This window comes from Sarcophilus harrisii, chromosome 6, assembly GCF_902635505.1.
Source record: "Sarcophilus harrisii chromosome 6, mSarHar1.11, whole genome shotgun sequence".
NCBI lineage: Eukaryota > Metazoa > Chordata > Mammalia > Dasyuromorphia > Dasyuridae > Sarcophilus > Sarcophilus harrisii.
Window position 1 is genome coordinate 247,540,204 of NC_045431.1, and position 14,706 is coordinate 247,554,909.

The following is a 14,706-nucleotide window of genomic DNA, read 5'->3' on the forward strand; positions in this document are numbered from 1 at the left end:
AATTTAACATACATTTTAATATATTTAATATGTATTGGATTATCTGCAATCTAGGAGAGCAGGTGGGGAGAGGAGGGGAAATTTTGGAACACAAGGTTTTTCAAGGGCCAATGTTGAAAAATTGCCCATGCAAATGTTTTTCAAATAAAAAGCTTTAATTTAAAAAAATAAAATGTTTTTTTTAAAGTGACTCAACAGCACCACTTTCAGCAAATTTCAGCAAACATCAGTTTTCAATGACAGAAAGGGAACGGGCCATTAGCCATGCACCAGGAAGCCATGGAGTACCTGGAATATTTATGAAATATGAAGAACATACGCCATCCTGGCAGTTTTTAATGAGATTATGTGGTATAATTAGAGGCATTTTTTTTTTTACAGATATGCTACATGGAACTGGAAAATTCATAATTGAAATAATTTATTGTCATTTCAGACTTGGAGCCTACAAATCTGTTACTTCTGTTCAGAATGGCCATACAAATAACCACTTACCTCTTACAAAAAAAAACCACATAGTACCTCCTGAGAAAAGGAGAAAAACTTCTTGCCTGACAGAAAATCTTTTTTTAAATAATAAAATATTATGCAATATGCTCAAAGAAAAGAAAGTGTGAATAGAAAGGAGAAATCTTAAGAAAACAACAACTTTATATGTCTTGTGTCTATTATAACTTTGTTAAAAGAGGTCATGAGTTTGACTGAACCCAACAGGAGAAATTCTGTGAAGAAAATCCCAACTACTACTTTCACAGCAGGTAGGCAGTCAACATTAAAATCAGGTCATTCTTATTGGTAAAGTAGATTCTTAAAAGAAAAAGTTCAAAGTGCATTTGGATAAAAAAAATAGTAGATATGGAGAATTCCTACATGTTGGAATGAAAACATGTTTAAGGCTAATCCAGATATTGAAAATCAGTAATCGAGCCCACGGTTGACAAAGGCTGCTATGTATAACCTTATTAATATGAAATTATACTAATATAAAGATTCTGTCAATTAAGGCTAATCAAACATAAGAAATGTGACCTAACTGATTTTCACTATTATTTGATCTTTTAGTTATCTAACATTGCTTAAGCCAGGAAGAAGATAAAATTAAAAGTTGCTGTGATGACATCGATGCTTAAGAAATTTAACTAAACACAAGATTTTACTGAGAATTCCTTTGGATGATAGTTGGAAAAAACTATTCTTTAAAAAAAAAAAAAAAGAAGTTCTAGGGGCAGCTAGGTGGTGCAATGGGTAGAGCATCAGCCCTGGAGTCAGGAGGACCTGAGCGCAAATCTGTCCTCAGACACAACACTTCTTGGCTGTTATGACCCTGGGCAAGTCACTTAACCCCAATTGCCTCAGCAAAAAAAAAAAAAAAGGGGCTATTTTTTATTTGATCAGTTCCTTTCTTTGCAAAGAGTTTATAGCTAGACATATAAAGTTTAAGAAGTTTGCATTGAAAACAATGCATCTATACTAGTGAGAGTTAATCTTATAAAGGGATTAAAACATAGGCTTGTCATATTTATATATGTGCTGTATTGATTTAAGTTAATGTATCCGAGCAATATAAAGAAGAGGAGTAAGTCAAAAGGAGCCAGCATTATGCTTAAAGATGCAGGAGCTGTTAGATACCAAATGAAAAAATGTGACATAATATACATAGGCTTCCAGTTCCTCTTCTGTAAAATGATGAGACTAAAATCGTTTTCCTAAAATTCCTTTGTTCAAAGAAACAAACTACTTTACTAATATTAAGAATATCAGGCCTTAGGTTTATATTTCTGCAGAGTGTACAGTATGCAGCTGTAACCATGGGCTAATTAAAAATAGCCTTAATACAATAAAAATTGAAGGAAAAAAGAAGATTGTAATTTGAATGACCATTTAAGACTATATTTTCCTTTGCAACAAACTTGCCAAACTTTAGTTTTCCTTTTGTAATAAATACTTAAAAAGAAAAAGAACACACTGGGAATTTTCCATTAAATTTGGTAGTTTCTTTGCTTATTTTTCATAATCTGTTTTGATTACAGTAACATAAATTCCAGATAACTATAAAATGAAGACAGTATTCTTCCCCAAAGGATTGCTGGTTTTGTCTCTGTAAGCTGTAAGCCTGAGAAAGTGCTTGGAAATGCTACTCTCATTGTATTTAAAATATCCTTTTAATGTTTCCGTAAATATTAAATAATATTTTGTTGCCCTAAAAAGCCCTTTTCAAAATCCTTGAAAAAGAACACTAGAAAGATGGGTAATAAATTACATAGAGAAAAGATTTTCTTAGGAAAATTAATTAAGTGTGATAATCAAATTTAACTCTAGTCTGGGGCATCTCATTGTTCTCTCCCTATCTAAACTAATTGGCAATGAGACCTATCCATTGAGAATGGATTAAGATGTTTTTGAAAAGAGAGAGGTCCTTTTGATTACTCCAGGAGTTATAATAGTGGTCCAGGGATCCATAATACTTAGCTAGTCAACTCTTCTTCATTAGCAACCTAGATTGTATTTTAATGTAATTTTTTTCCATGTTTAAGATTCCTATAACTTTTATCTAAATTTGTCAGAAGGACTTTGCCAATTAGACACTCTCTCCTCTGTCTCTGATTTTTTCTCTGTCTCTCTCTCTCTCCCTCTCTTTCTTTCTGTCTCTGTCTCTCCTTTTTATCTATGTTTCCCTTCTTTTTTCTTCTCTCTTCTCTTTCCATTCCCATCAACTATAAAATCAAGGAATTGTACTGCTTGACCAATCAGTTTCCTGCCAGCTATTATTATCTTTGAATCTAAAGAATAAAATGTGGTCTGTTCCTAGATTGTCCACAAAAGTCCTGCTTAGTTCAGATCTCCTTGTCGACAAACTCATACATATTGGTACTTAGACTAGAGCATTAGTAGCTGTAAGGAGAAAGTCTGTTTGGCAGGAACTTCATTCAGACTGTTGCCTAGGGCAGATTAATTTTATATAATTTATTTCACAATAACAAAATTTATTAAGCCCTTAATATATGCTGTCTGGCAAAACTGGCATATAAAGTTGATCATCATGATCAATGAATATTTATCAAGTGTTTACTTATTCTAGGAACTGAGCACAAGGGAAATAACGTTTCTCTAAACTGAAGATTGCTGAGTCTGCCTTGATTTACCCTAAATTCATTTTCTTTAAGAAGAGTACCTGATTGAGCTAAAGGACTGTTAAAATTTGTGACTAATTTGTCTAAGTTTATAATCTCTAGAGGACTCATTTTATTTTTATAAAAATCATATGGCCATAATTTTAACTTTTTAAACACAGACTACTTTTTCCTTCCTTTTTCTTCACTCTCATTTTGTTAGAGATTCAGTAGTGAAATTGCTAGTTCCTCGTTTCCAGCCAACTAGTCAACTAGCTAATTTTAAAACTTAGTTTTGACAGAATTAAAACAGTTGTTGATTTGATTTTGTCTTTAAATTCTCTTAACAAGGAATAATTGAATCATTTGGGTCATCAGTAGAGAAATCTTTCTGATTGTGGAGAAACTTGGTAAACCTTCAAGGTATGTGACCACCCTGAGAAAAATCCTATCTTTTTTGACCTGAAAAGGCTCATTTTCATTTTACAGAGATGATGAAAGGAATAGGTTCCCTTTCAATTAGTAAAATTATTATCACTTATAGTTTTGACATTAAATTAGTTACTGACAATGAAAGCTATTTTGGGGGGAAGTTTTAAAAGAAAACTAGTAAAAATTTTGCTGACTATTCACTTATAAGAGAACCCGTAGGCCCAAGTAGATCAGTCAAAGATCCTTAGAAGTTAACACCAGAAATTAAGAATTGGAAGTTTTGGAGAATTTATAAAATGAATCCCTGAATATCACAGTGCTAGTTGTAGGATAAAAATTTCTATAAAAGTGGAACTCAGGCAGATTGAAGAATGCCTCCTATGATCCATAATCAGAGGAAGCATCTCTAGTGCTTTCAGTGGGGAATTTCCCAAATAAAATAGGCCAAAAGGCAGGTAGGAACCTTGGGATTCACTCCAATTCTCTCAGGAGAAGTTCCTAGAAGGAGTACTACAACTGATTGAGGACATCCCCAGGGGATATGGAGTTGTACATAATAGAATAAATGCATTGGAACAAGGGTAGACTTCTTGGCTGGAGATGACTAAAAAAGAGCTATTAAACTGTGTAAAGTTTAGCATGAGAATACAAAGAGTTTAGGGGATTGTTTTGGACAAAGCGTGTAACTTTTGATTACTGAGAAAATGATTCCATTTTATTGAACAATCTCCCAAAATCAACTTAGAACAAATGAACTCCTGATATTGTTAAATTCTTCATGGTTCTCGGTTTTTCTTCCTGTGATTATACTTTGACACAAAAAGTCAAGAGAATGGAATTATAACCAATTCTTTTATATATTAGGAACTTGTTATAAATACAAAGTACATTTCAAATGGATAGATCCAATTGGCAAATTAGACTAAAGCAATTTTGTATTGTTACTAAATTACATTAGGGGAGAGGCAGTTGAGGTTCAAAAAAAACTAACATAATTGGAAAACAAAAGAACTATCTTAGGCTGACAGCTGTGGTCCAACCACAGGTTAACTTATAAGTTCTATATTATAGTTGTAGCAGAATATTGTTGAAAATACCACGTCATGACTCATCACATAATCTTCTTGTTGCTGTGTATAATGTTCTCTTGGTTCTATTTATTTTACTTAGCATTAATTCATATAAGTCTCTCCAGGCCTTTTTGAAATCCTCCTACTGATTGTTTCTTATACAACAATAATCTTCCATTACATTCTTATACCACAATTTATTCAGCCTTTCTCCAACTAATGAGCATCCACTCAGTTTCCAGTTTCTTTAGGCAAAGAATTATGAAGGATGTAATTAAAGAAGAATATGTATTTTTTAAAATACAAAATATAGAAATAAATGAAGTTCACACTTACCTAATAGAGGGTGTTCATATTAGTGAGCACATGGTTTATGAAGATATAAAATACTGAAAATTTGAGAAGGAAAAATGGACCTTGTAAATTATTTGAAAACAAATAAACATTTTATGGGATGAAATAAGGAAACAGAGTATGAAGCAAATTTTTATCACTGGGAACTTGCAAAATCATGAAATAAACAGTGATTTGAAATCTCTAGTAAATGATATGATAGGTTAAGAAAAAACAAAACAAATGGATTTAATTTTTGAGTGATTTGAAAGGAGATAGAGAAAAAGTTATATCTGAGTCCTTCAGAAAAATACAATCTCTGTTATATAGTTGTCCAGTAGTACAATTCCTGTTAATACTATGTGAAGTCAAAACTGTGGACTATGGGGAATGAAAGTGGATCACAACATAGTATTTTCACCTTTTGCTGTTATTTGCTTGCTTGTTTTTTTATCTGATTTTTCTTGTGCAGCATGATAAATGTGGAAATATGTTTAGAAGAATTGTACATGTTTAACCTATATTGGATAACTTGCTGTCCAGGAGAAGCGAGGTGGGGAGACAAAGAAAAAAAATTTGGAACACAGGATTTTGCAAGAGTGAATGTTGAAAATTATCTTTGTATGTATTCTGAAAAATAAAAAGATATTATAAAAATAATAAAATAAAAATCTCCAAAAACTTGTGTTTTAATAAAAATAGAAATTTTAAATAAAGAAATTATCACATTATAAAAAAATCTAATTCAGAAAAAAAATAGCAACAAAGTTCATCTGGAAGAACAAAAGGACAAGAATTTCAAGGGAATTAATGAAAAAAAATGCTAATGAAGGGGACCTAACTGTGCCAGACCTAAAACTATATTATAAAGCAGCAGTCATCAAAACCATTAGCTACTAAGAAATACAGCAGTCAATCAGTGGAATAGGTTAGGTTCACAGGACAAAATAGTCAATAACTATAGCAACTGAGTGTTTGACAAACCCAAAGATCCCAGCTTTTGGGATAAGAACTCACTATTTGACAAAAACTGCTGGGAAAATTGTAAACTAGTATGGGAGAAATTAGGGCTTGATCCATGCCTAACACCCATATAAAGATAAGATCAAATGGGTTCGTGATTTAAGTATAAAGAATGATATTACAAGCAAATTAGAGGAAGGTAAGATAGTTTATCTCTCAAATATGTGGAGAAGGAAGGAATCTGTGTCCAAAGAAGAACTGGAATTCATAATTGAACACCAGATAGATAATTTTGATTATATTAAGTTAAAAAGTTTTTGTACAAACAAAACATATTGGATTGCTTGCCATCTAGGGGAGGGAGTGGAGGAAAGGAGGAGAAAATCTGAAACACAAGGCTATGCAAGGATCAGGGTTGTCAGATTATCCATGCATATGTTTTGAAATAAAAATAAAAAATAAAGAGCTTTATTAAAAAAGAGAAAACTCTTCAGTGTTTCCTTAAGAGTGAATAAATAATAAGCGGCAGCTAGATAGCACAATGGATAGACTACTGGCCTTGGAGTAGGACTTAAGATCAAATTTGCCTCAGACACTTAACATTATCTAACTCTGTGACCCTGGACAAGTCACTCAATCTCAATTGCCTTAGAAGATGGGAGGGAGAGGAAAAAAGAGTGAATAATGAAAAAGAAAATAATAAGAATAACTTATTATTGTGAGAAAAATAGCAGAGAAACTTTTAGGGTACCAATAGCTGTGACATTCTTGTGCCATAGTTAGGCTTTGACTAATCTCCTTAGGCTTTGTCAAAATAGTTAGATACATATTTTTCCAGCATAAAAGATGTTAACTTTGAGAAGGAGATAGATGGTTTCTTCTGGAAAGTCATCTTGCTTTCTGACATCCTGCAATGAGGAACTTGCTTAAAATTTACAAAAACTATGTGATTACAATCAATTTTAATTGCCCCAAAGTCCTTAGATAAATTGGAATGAATTATGAATTTATAATCCTTTAAGAACCAAGAAAAAATGAATGGGAGGGTGGGGATAAGGGGGTGGTAGTCACAGTATTAAAATTAATTGGCTTTGTGTATTAAAGTTTGGACTGAAGCATAATGCAAAATTCAGTGGAGTAAAAATTAAGTGTGTATGATTAGGAAGTAAAGACATGGAATTCAATAAATACGAGAAAGGAAGAGAAATACTGGATAAGGAAATTAAAAAGTCCAATTTTGGTAGTCTTTAATCAAGGAGGAATATAAAATGAAAGAACAGATGGTTGTCTCAGCAGGGATAAAAGAAGAATGAGTAGAAAGGTAAAGAAAGTTAGTTTATTTTCACTGACAGTGGAAATTTAGGGTTTGAAAGTAAAGGGCTTTGGAATTTGGGGAAAAAAGATTTCAAAGAGGGTCTTAATAGAAATAGAAAAAATTAGGAATTTTTTTTTTTAAAACAATGCTCCTTTGACTATTGGCTACATGTCTTCCTTCTCCAATCAACACCGGCCTACAAAATGTTTCAAAAATGCATTTTAATTAATGATTTATAAAGAAATGATTGTTTCCTTGTTCTGGTTTAAGTAGTTAGTCTAAAAATAAAAAAGCTTTAATTAAAAAAAGAATAACAACTACTCCAACTCATAGGACCTTTGGAAAATCTTTTCTTGTTTCATTATTAAATGACTGCAGCAAAAAAAAAAAAAAAAAAGTTATTCTAAGGATTAGCAATTTAGAAAAAATAAAGGTATTAAATTAGTTTTTTGGGTAATTAAAGAAATAAAAAAGTAGGAATGGGAAGTTAGGAGTGTTACTATGATCTTTTGAACAGAGAATAGCTAAAAGCAGTGGACCCTTGTAAAGAGAGATAAGAGAGGAGAGAGAGAGACACAGACACAAAGAGAAACAGAGACAAAAATAGAGAAAGAGTGACAGACAGAGACAGAGAGATAAAGACAAAGACACAGAGACAGAGAAAGACAGAAAAAGACAGAAAGAGAGACAGAGTCAGACAGAGAGAGGCAGAGAGGTTCAGAGAGAGAGAAAGACACCCACACAGACACAGACAGTCATAAACATAGAGACAGAGAGAAAAAGAGAGAGACAGAGAGACACACAGAGACAGAAAGAGACAGAAATAAGGAGATAGAGACAGAGATAGAGATTTAACTACTGCCACTAGTAATTATAAATCAATCATTGATTGAGTTGAAAATTTTCTTGTAAATTAGAAGGATTTACCAGTCTTAATATATCCAAGGGTATAATAAATATTTACACCTGCCTCCCTGGGTTATTAGGAGAAACACATAATTATGACGTGTTTAACATGGTTTGTGTAAAAATGAGCACTGTAATATTCAGAGCTTGTAAGCAAACAATTGAACTAAACACTCTCATTTAAAGGGTTTTTTTTTTCCCCAATTGATGAGGAATACTAACAAAATTGTGAAATTATAGCTTAAACATTTTAAACTATTACTAAAAACTAAAAACAGACTTAAGCAACTTTCAAGATCTAGAAGAAGGCCACAATTGTTTGGTTGTTATCCTTGGTTCTCCAGGAGCAGCAAAATGATGTCACTGGATTAAGTCCAGGTCCAGTGTGACCAGCCGTGCAAGTTTGGAGGTTCCAGCATAAGTCGGGGACAATGGGAACATGTGGGGTGGGTTCTCTGACTCCGCATATCTGGAGTTTCTTTGGAACTACTTCAATCCTGCTTTTCCTGGGCTTTGGACAACGCCTACTGGGACAAGGGCACTCCACGCTGGGAGGTCCTGTGCCAGTAAAGCCTATATCAATTCCAAAGTTCTTAAGGGAGACCCTGTCCTTGTGTTGCTTTTTCCAGTCCCCATGTGAGCGCTGGCCCCTGTGTGAGTTCTCTAAAAAACAGACTTTTGGGCAAGCGTTCTTTTACCACCATGACCACAGCCTTGCACTTGCACTCCATATGATAGAGTTGGAATGCTCGGCAGTCTAGTCCAAGGAAGGACCTCAGGGTCCAGCATCCTCAATCGCCACACGATCCCCAGAATCTTCCTAAGACAGTTTAAATGGAAGCGTTCAGTCTCCTGGCCTGGAGCTGGCACAATGTCCACGTTTCACAGGCTTGCAGCAATCAGGTCAGAAAAATGGCTCAGTACACCTTCAGTTTGGTGGCCGGCCAACATCCCTTGGCTCCCACTCTTCCCTTCAGAGCCTCCCAAAACAATGAGCTAGGTCTGGACACCTGTGTCACCCTCATTATCATCTGGAAGGTAGATTGCCAGGGTCAATGAACTTAGTCACAATATTCCAAACTTCTCCATTTCATGTAACTGATAATTGCATGGCTGGTGCTGGCTGATAGAGAAACTGTATTTGCTGGGTGTTAATTGTTGGGCCTAAATGAGCAAAAACAACAGGAAATGGACCATACTTGGTTGCACCTGGTTTCAGAGGCTGCACTGAGTACACAACCCATCTGCAAACAACAAATAACAGCCGACACTTTCTCCATTTTATTCTTGGCTTGTAGACTTTCCAAGTGGAAGAATTTGTCATCAGTGAGGTAGCTGACTTTGATGCCGTGTTCATTCTTATTGTATAAAAATAAATAAATAAATAAAATAATAAAATAAAAAACTAAAAAGCATGGGAGCAAGCACACCACCTTGTCTCACTGTACTGGTGACTGGGACAATGCAAGAACTTTGTTCATCCAGAACTCAGGCAAGCATGCTATCGGGAAATGGACATGAAATGATGAACCTCTCTAGGCAATCAAATTTTGACATGATTTCCCATAAAGCCTCAAAACTGACAGTATTCAAGACTGCGGTCAGATCTGCAAATTTGAGGCATTTTGTTTCGTCCCTGGCATTTTTCCTGGAGTTGTCCACATCATCTGTTCCTTAGCCTTTTCTGAAGATGCACTGGCTCTCAGGCAGATGACCATCTTCCAAGTGAAGGATTGACCTATTAAAGCAGAATCCTGGCAAGAATGTGATCAGCTAAATAAAGACAGACCCCTCCTCCCTGCCCCCATGATTGTCACTATTATTCCCTTTACCTTTATAAAGATAGTCAATCCTTGAATTCTCAAGGGATAACCTCTTCTTGACATATTTCAGTCAGTTTTTGTCGGAACAATGAATACCCCCACCTTGTAAATCTCAGCTGGAATAGAATTAGCACCAGGTAAATGTACTAATGGCCTCTTTCAGTTGGAAATTTGACTCAGGAGGGATTGGATTTAACCAAACTTAAATGACTTCAGCATTCCGTCAAAAATTAACGCCATCTAGGTGCACCATTGTGACTATAGGTCCCAGTGTATCTGCACCTTCTGCTTCTTCACTTGCCTGTCACCATAGGACTTTGAGATAGATGAAAAAAATATATAATACAACATATTTACATTGTATATATACAATATGTAATGCAATTGTATGTACATAATATATATTTTATATATAATACAAATATCTACAAAATATATTTTAAAATTATATTAAAATTCATTTAAAAATAGTATGGGCAATATCTTTTTATTCATGCATAAATTGGATTTAAGTGAATATATAGTCACTGAGCTCAATCTCTCTTCCAGAATCATCATAGTCCAGTGGCAAGATAGAGTCCAAGACAATTAGTGATGGCTTGAGGTGCAGTAGATGATCTTGGAGTTTTCAGTGTCTAAACAAGCTCTAAAGTTCCACAATGGCATTGGTGAGAATTACTGGATCAGGTAGACCCGAAAAATGGAAAGCAGACCTGAAAGAAGCTCAACAGCTTTGAGACCAGAAATACTTGTCTTCCCTGAACATGCCCTATATCTCAAGCCTAAACTATTATGATTAGCATGAAAATATCTGAGGTAATAAGATCAGTGACTTTAAATTTGGTCTAAATTCTCATCACCTGATTGATGTTTTAAATATGAAAAGGCTAAGAGAAGCTATTAAAGCAACTTTCTTTCTCTTTTCAAATTGAATACTGTTACATTATAAATATAACTATTATATGATTTTAGGGTATATTTTAAAAAGAAAAACTAGAAAATAATTAATAATAAATAATTTACTGTTGAGGAAAAACATGGTAAAATCCCTTTAGATCTTTCTAAGGTTTCTTAGGATGAACCCTGCCGACAAGGTATTGTTGCATCATGAGGAAAATGAGTCTTTGAATTTAATTCAATTTTTAAAAAGTGTAATTGCAGTTTTTTGAACTAGCTAGATGATGTACTGAGGAAAAGGATGTGTTATAGCAATGTAGAGAAATTTACTTGAAAATAAATGCATTCCTTGCCTATTCATTAGGGTGGAACTGGGTCCAACAAGTAACAAGCAAGTTTAATAGTTACTATTTTAGCTTTCTTTATTCATCTTAATTATAGCTTCCTTTATATATTTTATTTAGTATAATCTATTGTGTTGCTTTTTTCTATTTGGTTTTGTAAAATGTAAGTTTAAAGCAAGTTGTTAGATAATGAAAACTTATACATATACTAGGTGAGATTCTGAAAGATTTCTATCACTGTTCTTAAACTTGAATGGCTTTAAACCGGTTTCAGCTCTAATAATGGACTTTTACTTGAGCAATATTTCCACATTCTGATGTAATTCATTTATTTATTAAAAGCTACCTGTTAAAGCTGGCTTTTTTTTTTCATTTCTACATTAGAATAACTTTTCTTTTGAAAATGTGAAGTATGCAGATACATAGGACAGTTGAATTCACTTTTATGCTATTTTTTCAAATATAATGGTTCTGCACAACCTCTCACAAATTCTGCTTTGAGGTTCTGATAAAGGCCTCATTTCCAAAATATATAGAGAATTGACTCTAATTTATAAGAAATCAAGCCATTCTCCAATTGATAAATGGTCAAAGGATATGAACAGACAATTCTCAGATGAAGAAATTGAAACTATTTCTAGCCATATGAAAAGATGCTCCAAGTCATTATTAATCAGAGAAATGCAAATTAAGACAACTCTGAAATACCACTACACATCTGTCAGATTGGCTAGAATGACAGGGAAAGATAATGCGGAATGTTGGAGGGGATGTGGGAAAACAGGGACACTGATACATTGTTGGTGGAGTTGTGAACGAGTCCAACCATTTTGGAGAGTAATTTGGAACTATGCTCAAAAAGTTATCAAGCTGTGCATACCCTTTGATCCAGCAGTGTTACTACTGGGATTATATCCCAAAGAGATCATAAAGAAGGGAAAGGGACCTGTATGTGCACAAATGTTTGTGGCAGCCCCTTTGTAGTGGCCAGAAACTGGAAACTGAGTGGATGCCCATCAACTGGAGAATGGCTGAATAAATTGTGGTATATGAATATTATGGAATATTATTGTTCTGTAAGAAATGACCAGCAGGATGAATACAGAGAGGCCTGGAGAGACTTACATGATCTGATGCTGAGTGAAATGAGCAGGACCAGGAGATCATTATATACTTCAACAACAATACTATATGATTATCAATTCTGATGGACCTGGCCATCCTCAGCAATGAGATCAACCAAATCAGTTCCAATGAAGCAGTAATGAACTGAACCAGCTATGTCCAGCGAAAGAATTCTGGGAGATGACTAAAAACCATTACATTGAATTCCCAATCCCTCTATTTTTGCCCACCTGCATTTTTGATTTCCTTCACAGGCTAATTGTACAATATTTCAGAGTCCGATTCTTTTTGTACAGCAAAATAATGTTTTGGTCATGTATACTTATTGTGTATCTAATTTATATTTTAATATATTTAACATCTACTGGTCATCCTGCCATCTGGGGGAGGGGTTGGAAGGAAGGAGGAGAAAAATTGGAACAAGAGGTTTGGCAATTGCCAATGCTGTAAAGTTACCCATACATATAACCTGTAAATAAAAGGCTATTAAATAAAAAAATTCTGCTTTGAAGAGCAAGAGTCAGTGCCATTTTGTGCATCTGAAAGATAGAAGCAAATGCTTTACAAGTGTTCTGTTGAATTTGTACTTAATTCTGGCATGATATTTTCTTACTGTTTAATAGCTATTAAATCTTGATCCCATATAAATAATATTTGACAACTGTAAATATACAAACAAAAGAGAATTTTGAACAAGTAAACACTTGAAAGCTGACAAAGCCAAATCAATATGTGTTAAATTAAAACTAGTTTCAGCATTATATATTAGAAAGATGAAACTAGATGAACTGACTTGCTATAGTTAGAGCATCTCATTTATTTTTTAAATTTCAATAGTATTTTATTTTTCCAATTACATGTAAAAGTTTTTAACATTCATTTTTGTAAGATTTTGAGTTCTAATTTTTTCTCCCTCCCTTCCTGACCCCCCCCCAAGACAACAATCTAACATAGGTTAAACATGCACAATCATTTTAACTATATTTCCATTTTAGTCATGTTGTAAAAAAAAAATCAGAACAAAAGGGAAAAACCATGAAAAGAAAGCAAACAAAGAAAAAAAGGTGAAAATACTATGGTTCAATCTGCATTCAATCTCCACAGTTCCCTTGCTGGATGTGCATAGCATTTTCCATCTCAAGTCTATTGGAATTGCCTTGAATAACAGTATTGCCAAGAAAATCCAAGTCGATCACAAGTGATCATCACATTATCTTCTTGTTGCCGTGTACAATGTTTTCCTGGTTCTACTCACTTCACTCAGAATCAGTTCATATAAGTCTTTCCAGGCTTTTCTGAAATCAACCTGCTCATCATTTCTTATAGAACAATAATATTCCATAATATTCATATACTCTAATTTCTTCAGCCATTCCTCAACTGATGGGTACCCACTCAATTTCCAATCATTTGCCACTATAAAAAGGGCTGCCACAATTATTTTTGCACATGTGGGTCCCTTTCCCTCTTTTATGATCTCTTTGGGATACGACCCAGTAGAGACACTGTTGTATCAAAGAGTATCCCCAGCTTTATAGCCCTTTGGGCATAACTACAAAATGGCTGGATCAAGAAGTTCTTATTTAAATAGGGATGAAATATCTCCCAGTTAAATATTTGCCTTGGACATTTTGCTTTTATAAAGACTATTCTTTTATTTATTTATTTATTTTGGCTGAGGCAATTGGGATTAAGTGACTTGCCCAGGATCACCCAGCTAGGAAGTATTTTTTTTTTTATTTAAGTGGTATTCATTTAATTTTTTTTCCCTTGTAGCACTGTGGCCCAGAAAAGTGAAGGAGACTAATCTCCCTAGCATTATGTGGGCAGTAAGCAATAGAGGTAAAATTTAATCTAGGCCTTCTGATTTCTGAACTAACCTTGTCACTAGTTCTCTTCATCTTTGTCTCTTTATCTCTGAATCTCTCTGTATCTCTCTCCATTACTATGCCTCTGGCTTTGTATCTCCATCTTTCTCTGGTCTTCTCTCTCCATCTTTCTCCCTCTGTCTATTTCTATGTTTCTGTGTATAAATGAGGATCTTAGCTTCCAAAGGTCCAGAGTTCAATCTAACAGTAGGTAGCTCTGAGCTTTTCAAGGTGGAGAAAAAATCCTTGTTCTCACGTGAGAAACTGCCAAAGGTTCCTTGGGATTCATCTCAATGTCAAGATCAACCAGCTTTCCTCAAACCCTTTCTCCCCTGCCTGAAACCCCAGTTCCCTTGCCTCCCACCTGGCCCTTGTTGGCTCTGCTTCTGCATTCAATCTTAGATTCCCTCCGCAAGCACAGAGCTATAACCCCAGCTGGCCAACCCTGCAGCCCTCCTGCCAGGCCCATATTCAACTACTGTGACCCGCACTGACCCAAATTCCAGTAACCATGACAACC